Below are 10,946 nucleotides of genomic sequence, written 5' to 3'. Positions count from 1 at the left end.
TGTCTGTCTCTGCTGACTTCTTTCTCCAATGAATTTCTATTTACTGTGAAGTACTGTACTGCAGACTTTTTGGTCTGATACAGCCAGGTTCCATTATCTGCCTCCTTTTTGAGCTCTCCAACAGCTTCTAATTCTTTTCAGGACTCCTCTGGCAGTATTGAGTTTTAGGCCTTTTGGGCTTGACAGCTATCGCTCTCAGACGGCGAGAGCACCCACTGCACTCTGGTTTGAATTAGTGGATGCTCTTCAGGTCTCATACTGTCCCCCACTTACTGTTCATATTGGATTTTTCTCCCTCAAATTCCACATCTTACATCTGAAATAAAACAGTGCATTGCTTGGGGCCAGCATGTGTGCGTACATGTGTTTTGTTTGCGTAATGGAACGCTCGCCATGATATTGCTCACCATGTCAATGTGCAAATAAAGTCAGGATCTTGGCCCACGCAGAAATCCAATCAATAATGCTGTGCTTGATCATGATCCAATTTGCCTGCTGCACTTACCTAACAGTAAATACAACAGCTTTGAGTTTACTGGCTCTTGCTTCACTTGTTTTTTTGTGAGTGTGTGTGGGTAAAATAAGGAATAAGGCAGCCTTGCTTCCAGTGACATAACTCTTCCATTGTTCCTTGCAGGTCTACAGAACTGCTTGTCAACAAGGCTACAAAACAAACTCATTGCTGAAAGGTCAGAGAGGTAGCAAGGCAAAGGCAATCCATGACTTAATACCCCATCTAAGCACCTCAGAAAACTTTACTGACTTTAAAATTTCATGAATTATGTTTCCATATTCCTCTCCAACCTCTGTGACCCTGAGTGGAAGAGAGGAAATATCTCTATGGCTTCTGTGTATTTGCCATTGTGGTGTTCTTTTTCTTAATGGGTGTTTGTGCACTGTAATTTAAAAAAAAATGGCTTTTGTTCATATTTTCTAGTTTCTCACATATTGCATATGGGAGGATATTTTGACCTGTTGTGTTCCCACACAGTGTCTCAATGCTGTCATCCACAGGCTGCTTTCTCCAGCTTATTATTTGTACTTGCTACTCCTGCTATTGATGCCGTGAGAGCTGCAAATGTTTTTATAACACTTACTTATGCCAGAACTTTTTTTCTTCCCTAATAGTTCACACAAATAAGACCTTTTGTCATCGACTCACAGACGCAACTGTGTATACAATGCATGCAACGAGTTTTTGCAGTTCTGCAGTATATAAACTTTCTCCCAAACAGATTAAATGATTGAGTCTGATCATTTGGGAGAAAAAAATGCTGATTGCAGAAATCAATGCTAGCCCGCTAACAGCTAGCATATAGCTTGCAGGCTATAAATCGCCGGCTAACGTTAGCACGCTATGATTGGCCAGGTCCTATGTTCCCTGCTTTTAGAAGAAAGGTCCCATGTTCCCCGTTTTTAGAAAAAGGGTCCTTTGTTACCCGTTTTTAGAAAAAGGGTCCTATGTTCCCCGTTTTTAGAAAAAAGGTCCTATGTTCCCCGTTTTTTAGAAAAAAGGTCCTATGTTCCCCGTTTTTAGAAAAAGGGTCCTATGTTCCCTGTTTTTAGAAAAAAGGTCCTATGTTCCCCGTTTTTAGAAAACGCTATAATCAAATGAACGAGAAATCATCATTATTCATTATTATCATTATCTTGAAATATTGTGACAATATCAAGCGTGTCCAGACGTATCTATATCCCCCTCTTTGTATGAGACTGGGGAACATAGGACCCTTTTTGGGAAAAACGGGGAACATAGGACCCTTTTTTTAAAAACGGGGAACATAGGACCCCACAATCATAGCATGCCAACGTTAGCCGGCGATCGATAGCGTGCTAATGTTTGCGGCTGATCATAGCATGCTAACGTTAGCCGGCGATCAATAGCGTGCATTAGTGGGCTAGCAAGACCAAAACCAATTCAGTGCTGTTGAGAGAGACCAACTAAAAACATGCATCATTCATTTATTTGATTTGTTTAACTGCAATGTGATCTATACGGGGTAGCGGGCTCACGCTAGCGGGCTAACACTAGCGGGCTAACGCTATAAATCACATGAAATTATCATTATCTTGAAATAACGTGACAATATCAAGCGTGTCCAGATGTGTGCATCAGTTTTAAGTGTCCTCTGGAAACACTTCTGTTGTGTTGCGGTCTTTGTTTTCTAAATGCTGCTCGTGTTGTCAAATTGATGAAGATGTTTTCTCAGTTTGCTTGTGTTTTGTGGATTTGCATGTGTTTTCTTAAGTTGCAGCGCTGTGAGCCTTCAGGGCCACCGTACCAACCTACTGCTTAAGGTTAGAGAAAAAACTAAACAATTAGGCATCGCAAAAGATAGTTAACAATGTGCACAATGCATGCAACAAGTTTTTGCAGCTCTACAGTATATAAACTTTCTCCCAAACGAATGAAATGATTGGAGTCTGATCATTTGGGAGAAAAAAATGCTGATTGCTTCAGCAGCTCATACAGCATGATTGCAGAAATCATGCCCTCATATTAATCATTGCACTTTGCACAGGCAAACACTGTATGACACATTAGAAACTGCCATCTGTTACTGTCACAAGACAAACACGATAATGGAATTGCATATTTTGGAAGGATGCAAGTTATACTTTTTCACTTGAGTCTTCCGAGGCTAGCAAATTATTATAGAACAGCCAAAATTAGCTGCTTACACCCCCTTTTTCTCCCCTCGAATGATACTGGTGGCAAATTGAAATCCAGAGGTCTCTGCCAATTTCATAGAAAAAAAATACTGTATTCCATTTTTAGTTATCAGGAGCCCACATGTGATAGAAAATGGAAGAAGAAGGAGTTGATGTGTCCTTTCAGCTTCCGAGTGGAACCATCTAATGACTGGAGGTGTCTCCTAGTCTTCTATTTTTTACTTTCTCACGTTAAAACACCTTGTTTTGCTTTTTTAAAGTCTGTCCAATGTGATGTTACTACTGTACATCGCTAACATTAGCATGCTTAACAGCACTATTTAAGAGATATCTAGACATTTAACATGGTTTTATTCATAATGATATTGGTTATTATCAATAAAACCATGTTAAATGTCTAGATATCAGCTCTTATATTAAACTCTCATCAGATATTTTTGTTGTTATCATTATATTTGTCCAAACAAATGTACCTTTAGTTGTACCAGACATTAAAATGAACAAGAAATTGGAGAAAAGGGTGCTTTAATAATGTTTTCCATGACTGTATATAACTGCGAAACACATGCATTTTCAGTAAAAAAGTAATATTTGGAAAAAAAAATTGCCCTCTGGAGAACACAGAAGGAGGTCTGTGTTCGATAAAACAAAATAAAACTTAATTTTCATCGCTTTTTCTGCAAATCTTAACTAGACAAGTACAAAATAATAATCTTTAAGGACACAATAGTGATCTCGTATCAGAAATGAATAGTGACTTTAACTGTCAGTTTGTGTATCTAAATGTTTTTGGTTGAAACCTGGCTTCGACTCTGAGCAGGAAGATTTAAAAGCACATTTAAATAACTAAAGAGCTGCTCTGTGCTGTTTACCTCGAGTCTCCTGATGATCTATCGATGACATTTAAATTAATACTCATTTGAATATGTGCACGCACTATCCATCTTTCCCCCTCCATCTCTTTTTTTAGTCAAGATTTTCTCTCTTTCTCTCTCTTGCACTCAGCTTTCAAAAGGGTTTTCCACTTCATTGCACCCCAACTGTTCTCCACATGGGATTTGGAGATAATTAGGATTTTCAACTTTAAGGCTAAATTAATGTTAAGTGTTGTTAAGAACCCTTTTATGAAACACAAATAGGTAACTTGTGGGACACGGCGACACACCATCCTAAACTAGTCACACGTCTTTGACTTGATGAATAAGATTGATGCGTGGGATAAATGACACACTCGCAGCATCAAAGGTTAATTAAATGAGAGATAATTAAATAAGTGGCTTCTCGGGTGAAAATTGCTCCTTGTGGATGGAGTAGTGAAGGCACCTGAAAGGTATTTCAATGACTTCCACATCTTCCATCCATAGACTTTTCTTTCTAATTATTATCACAGATGGAGGTGTTCTTCAATCACCTAATTCTGCTCCCTGATTAAGCTTGACATTTTACTCCTGAGTGTCAAAGATTTTCTCCATATGTGCAAATGAGTTCAAAATGTCTTCATTATGCAAATTCGCTTGCTAACATTTCAGGACAAACACTCGCCTCATTATATGTCATAACACATGTATAATGATTGTGATCGTGTTGTAGTGAGATTGAACAATAATACAACGTTGTAGAGGATGATTGACATGTCAGTTATGTGATTATTGTGGGTTTTGTATGGAGACTCTATGGTTTGTTGCTCAAACCAATTCACAGAAAATAAACCGCTCACTCGACTGCAAAAAATGTCTAAAAACCAGATAAAACAGTAAATCTGAGGGAAATGATCTTGCAGCATGGACAGATAATTTACCTTGACAAGATTTCTTAAATTAATTGATAGTTAAATCTAGAAATAAGCATGTTGAACACTTAAAATAAGTAATTAACTTTTAAAACCAGATAAATTAAAGCTGCCAGCAGCGATGAACTGGCCCGAGCAGAGTGACCTGACAATTATTTGGTTCTTAACAAGATAAAAAATACTTTTTGTGTCTTTTTTTTGTCTTTTTGTGAATTTTTTGTGTCTTTTTTGTATTTTTTTGTCTTTCTTTTGTCTTTCTTTGGTCTTTTTGTGTCTTTTTACATCTTCTTTTTGTCACAAAATGACCAAAAAAGACAAAAAAATGTACAAAAGAGATAAATTAAAGGTGCCAGCAGCGAGGAACTGGCCCAAGCAGAGTGACCTGATGATTATTTGGCTCTTACCAAGATAAAAAAAACCCTTTAGATTTAGAAGTGTTAGATCATCTATCTTGTTTTTAGAGTTAATTTCTCATTTTAAGCGTTCAACATGCTTATTTCTAGATTTAATAATCTTAATTTAAGAAATCTTGTCAAGGGAAATTATCTGTCCATGCAGCAAGATCATTTCCCTCAGATATACTGTTTTACCTGGTTTTTAGACCTTTTTGCAGTATGGATTCTGTGTGTTGATGTTGAAAAGCTTGTCATTGCTTGTGAACACAAGGGGGCAGTATGGACTCATTCTCCCAGAGTGACAGAGTTCAGGCTTCCTAAACACAATATCTGCAAGTCTTTGATACCTCATCATAAATGTTTCATCTCTGCCATAAACTCCAATCACGCCATTTTCACTTATCTGATAGATTTTAGAGTCATGTCATCTTCAAAAAACAGCAAAGAAAGGAAGAAAAATAAAGGAAATATGATTTAAAAAAAAAAATCCAATCAGCTTTAACACTGAATGGCATCTTATTATTTTTTTCTTGCTTTGCCTAATTAGTAACTTTGGAGCTCACATGATGTCATCAAAGGCTTGTTTTGTAATGTGAATGGTTTACATGTGACTGACCAAGAGACACTCAGAGGGAATGTTCAGCTCATTAGAGAAATGACTCATTGTTTTCTGTCCTTTCTCCGTTTCCTTCCTTGACTACAGGCTTGGTCACAACCCCTGGGCCTCCTACCCCCCACAGCCCCCCCACCCCCCATCCTCCTTCCTCGCTTGTGTGAATAACTCAATAACTCCCATCGTGGCACAATTAAGGCATTATTACACCCTCCGCTGGACCTCACGCTCCGGGGGTGAACCGCGGGGGCAGCAGTGGGCTTGGCCCGAGCCCCCCACACCGCACGTTCCCCCACACCCAACGTTCCCCCCTACACCGCACGTTCCCCCACACCCAACGTTCCCCCCTACACCGCACGTTCCCACCACACCACACGTTCCCATCCCAGGCCACTGTGAAGCCTTGGCTACACTTACCCCTGACCCATTTACACTCCCCCATGAGCCTCTGCTTCTCCACACACACACACACACACACACACACACAAACGATCCGTCTGACATCGCACACACTTGTTCAACCCCCCCCCCCCCCCCTTGTATCCGTCCAGCAGGCAGAAACAGAAACAGCTCCGTGAGTCACGTCAGTGCCAGCAGCTGTGCAACGGGCGCCATGTGGGGTGCTCGTTGGGCCAAGTAGTGGGTGAGAGGGGGCGGGGCGGCGAATGTGGTTAAGGGTTGAAGGATGTTTGTGTTAGCGGTCGACCCATACGGGTTTTTTAAGGCCGATGCCGACACTGATTATTTTGACATCAGTCTAAAGCGATCCCTGATATGTGCTGCCAATTAAAATGGGCGGTAAATCTTTTCAAACTACATACACCATATGTATATATTAGGGCCGGGACTTTAACGCGTTAATTAACATTAATTAATTATCCAAAAATTAACGCGTTACAGTCCCGGCATATCCAAACGCACGCACATATCGGCAGATGCAAGAAAAAACGCGAATACTGGCCCGATATATCAGTTGACCTCTAGTTTTGAGTCTCTCTGTACTCATTTTGAGTCACTTAGTAGTTGTTGTTGTGCAGGTTCTGTCTTAGTTGCAGGCCTGCAGATATATCGGTCTGTGTCTATTTCGTGTGCATGTCTGTATGATGTGTGGCCACCTCTCCTCCGTCTCTTCCTTTTAGCCCTCTCTCCTCTCGTGGCTCTGCATGAAGGAAGCCATCTGCCTACTGCCAGTCGTCTGAGGCAGCGGGAGCATCTGTGACACTTCACCCACCCACCTCTTCCCTCGCACACAGGATAAAACCATGCCGAGATCTGCCGCTGACCAGCTTTTTCACTTTCCAAGACACCTCTAAGTCGTCATACAGGCTTCTGCAGCTATTGTCCTGATTCTCTTCACCTTCGACTTGCTGTTGTGTCGTGCTGATGTCTGGCTGCTCGCATTGTCACGTCAAATGTTTTTCTTTTCACACACAAAAGGAGAATCTTGGCAGTGTTTGTGTGAGCCTTCTAAAGAAAAGGAGCCTTTGAATAAACTTTAACTGAGAGTTTCATTGGACTTCATCTGCAAGAGCGTCTTCCATTGAATGTGTTCGTTCTAAAGCATTCAGCGGCTCTGAAACTTGTGCGAGCTGAGAATTTGTTAGCTCAAAAAACAAAACAGACAAAAAAAAAAAAAGTAACCTACTCCAAAATATCTATGTAATAAACCACGGGCATTGAGTCAATATTTGTGCAAACACTTCCCTCCCAAGTTGATCAACAGCAAAACAAAAAATAACATTTTTTCCTTTATCATTGAAACTAGTCCAACCTCTCTCTCTCTCTCTTGATAACAGCAGAGACCAAGGTCTTGTTTTTCTGTATTTTAGCTTTGGGAAAGATGTTTTTTATGTGGATTAACTGAAACAAAGGTCATCGTATCTTTCATCAAAATGCAATAAACAATGATTCATCATGATTTACAGGAATTAGCAAGATAAGCTTGGGTTTCAAACAGCCAAGTCTCAAGCTGCTGGAACAACTGCTCGTGTTATTTTTTCAGAGAATATCTCCACTGTGTCCACTGTGCATGTGTTATTAGTATTCATACATAACATTTTCTCGAATGCTTCCAACTCCGAAAGACGAGTCTAACAAATGGACTCGCAATAGAAGAGAGGCTTGCTCTCCAAATGTCACGTCTGCGGGCTGTTCCATTTGTTTTGAATGCACTCCAAATGAAAAGCAATTTAAGAGCTCCAACCATTAGAAAGAGCCCTCACCAGTGAAGTGCAAACCAAACCTTAATTAGGAAAATGATGATTGTTCTGTGCACGCATCCAATTTGCTTTACAATTGGCCAAGCTCCTTTTTTTCTTCTTATACCGTCCTTTGACAATTTATACACTTCAGCCTGTCCACATTTGCAAAATGTCAACATGCCAGAGATGAAATTAAAGCAGGTTTCTGTAAAGAAGACACATCTATCACATCATTACTGGCAGAAGATTAACTGGTTGACATTTCTCTCCACTGAATGGGCACAATAGGACCTGATTCAGACGATTCTCTGTCAACAAGCCCTGTCACACTCACAGTGCATGATGGAGAATATAATTAAGTCAAATATCTGTCATGCATCTGATTCTTTTCTCCTCAGAGAACTCAAAAAGATTGTATGTTGACTTTCTTTGACTTTTGTTTGTGTTCAAATGTCAAGGACGAGCTGCAATTATGTTGCTGAAAACATCCTTTCAGTCAATTTGACCATAAATCAAGACGCACACACACACACACACACACACACGCACAGACACACACAGACACACACACACACACACACACACACACAGACACACACACACACACACACACACACACACACACACAAACACACACACATACATGTGTGTGTATACTGAGGCTTGTTTAATGATACATGCTCACGTCCCGACGCCTCACCTGTTGGAATATTGTGCTAATACAGCCAGAATAATTAGCAGTCTAATAAGGAAAGCTAATATTTGATCGTCCCAAATTGTCCAAAGTGTATGTCCAGTCAACAGCGCTGGAACAAACAGGAGCAAACCTCAACACAGGGAAAGGTCATGGGATCAATAATTCATTTAAGATGCTCCCTGGGATTGACTCTGCAGTCGCCTTGTAATCAGGGGGGGAGATTTATTTATCTTAACCAACTTTAAATCCACATTCCTACGCTAGAAAAAACACACCGCGCCACCTCGGTCGATGCTCGGTGCCCTCACAAGGCCACAAGGATTTTCTGTTTTATTTACCCCCCAGGACCTGGCAGGGAGCGCCTCTTTAATAAGACTCCAACGCTGGACCAAGCATCTGTTAGGAGAACTTAGTGGAAGGGAAGGAAAAGGAAGAACATCCAAGGATAGAAGAGTATTTATAGTGGCAGTTTGTTCTGTTTGTTTGCTGTGTAGAAGCTCTCTGAGTGAAACATTCATCACTCTGATGGATTCTCTTGACTGAAATTCAGACAGCAAAATAAAAATGTGTGGTAAATCTTTTCAAACTACATACACTATGTATACGACCTTTCCTCTCCTCACGTTGTGCTCTATTTCTTTTCTTTCATCTATGTCTCCCTGTCCTGTCCACCTCTGTCATATTATATGTGTGTTTTCAGTATATGTTGCATGCTATGATCAGCAGCTAACGTTAGCACGATATCGATCGCTGGCTAACGTTAGCATGCTATGATTGTGGGGTCCTTTGTTCCCTGTTTTTAGAAAAAAAGGTGCTAAGTTCCCTGTTTTTCCCAAAAAGGGTCCTATGTTCCCCAGTCTTTGTGTGATTATCTCTATTTCCGTGCGGCTACACCTGAAGGCGGCTGCTGTAAATAGTGTGACTGCAAACACCCCGCCCCTTATTTAGCACCCTTTTTTATCATTCTTTCCTTTCTAATATAATTGGTGGAAATTACAAAAAAAAAAAACAAGCTGTATGGAGCTAAATTTCGCTTCTCCTGAAACCTAGAACACATTTACATGGTGGATTTTTGGGTGTTAACCTAACATAACTGACAAAATGACAAAACAATCTGAAAACAGATCCTGTGAGTCGTATTTTAGATTTGGAACAAACGTCCTGTGTGGTCGTGTGGATTGGCGGTCTTGATAGTTTTTATTATTAAATAACAACCCTGTCATTGTGCCGTGTCTGCAGTACGTGTCTCTGTAAGACAACATGCTGCAGTGTTTCCAGCTATCCATCATTTAGTCAGCAGAACATTTCACATGTGCAGCTCTCACACTGACTGGAAGTGTGATTCTCAGACAGAACCTCCTCTTCTGATTTAAATAATGCAGCCGTGCTGAGTGCAGCCATCCGGAGGCTATGTTGGCTCAAACGCTACAAACCTGCCCGCTCTGAAAGATTTACCAATCAAAGCCCATGTCCAGGTGTGAAACCATATCTCCCCACATGCAACACCTTGAAATAAGGATGTTTACAACACACCGGGAGTGTTTTCTCCACCACGTTCTCCTCCTACGTGATGTGCAGTTAACGGATGAATTGTTACATTCCTACTCCAGGATCCTCCACATTCCAACAGACAGATGTTGGTTGAGTGAGTTTTCAGCTGAAAACAGCTGTGCCTAATAAACAAATGGCTATAAAGGAGGCATTTCATAGACAATTGCGTCAAGGAAGCAGCAGTGTGGAGTTTTTGCTTCAGCGTGTCACTCAACTGGTTCTCCAGCCTGCTATTAGACCATATGCTCTACAGTTTGGAGATATAAACAAGTTTGAGTGACAATCCAGTCAGACTGTCAGCAGTCTCTTGTCATTTTGTGTCTTTTTTTTTATTTTTTATTATTTTGTGTCTTTTTGTGTCTCATTTAGTCATTTTGTGGTCATTTTGTTTATTTTTTGTGGTCATTTTGTTTATTTTTTTGTGGTCATTTTGTTTATTTTTTGTGGTCATTTTGTTTATTTTTTTGTGGTCATTTTTGTGTCTCATCTTGTGTCTCATTTTGTGTCTTTTTGTGTCTCATTTTGTGTCTTTTTGTGCCTCATTTTGTGGTCATTTTGTGTCTCATTTTGTGGTCATTTATGTGTCTTTTTTTTGATCATTTTGTGTCTTTTTTTGGTCATTTTGTGTCCTCTCTCTCTCTCTCTCTCTCTCTCGCTCACTATTAGACCATATTTTGGAGATATAAACATGTTTGAGTGACAATCAGACTGTCAGCAGAGAGACTGGAGTCGTGGTTGACGACGACAGAACGGTGACCTGAAGGAAATCATGGAGTTAAGTTGGAGGGATTTGAATTACTTCACATGTTGTTCAGGCTGTTTGTCTCTACCTGCTACCAACACTTCCTCTCTCTCTCTCTCTCTGGGTGTCCTTATAGATAACCATCTCAATGTTAGCAGTCACATTAAATCAGTCACTAAATCAGCATACTTCCATCTTAAAAATATTAACAAACTTAGACGATATGTTTCAAAAGAGGATCTGGAAAAATCATACATGCTTTTGTCACACTGCAAATTATTTGTT

This window comes from Centropristis striata, chromosome 4 (genome assembly GCF_030273125.1).
Source record: "Centropristis striata isolate RG_2023a ecotype Rhode Island chromosome 4, C.striata_1.0, whole genome shotgun sequence".
In the NCBI taxonomy this organism is placed as follows: domain Eukaryota; kingdom Metazoa; phylum Chordata; class Actinopteri; order Perciformes; family Serranidae; genus Centropristis; species Centropristis striata.
Note: the sequence above shows the minus strand (reverse complement) of the source record.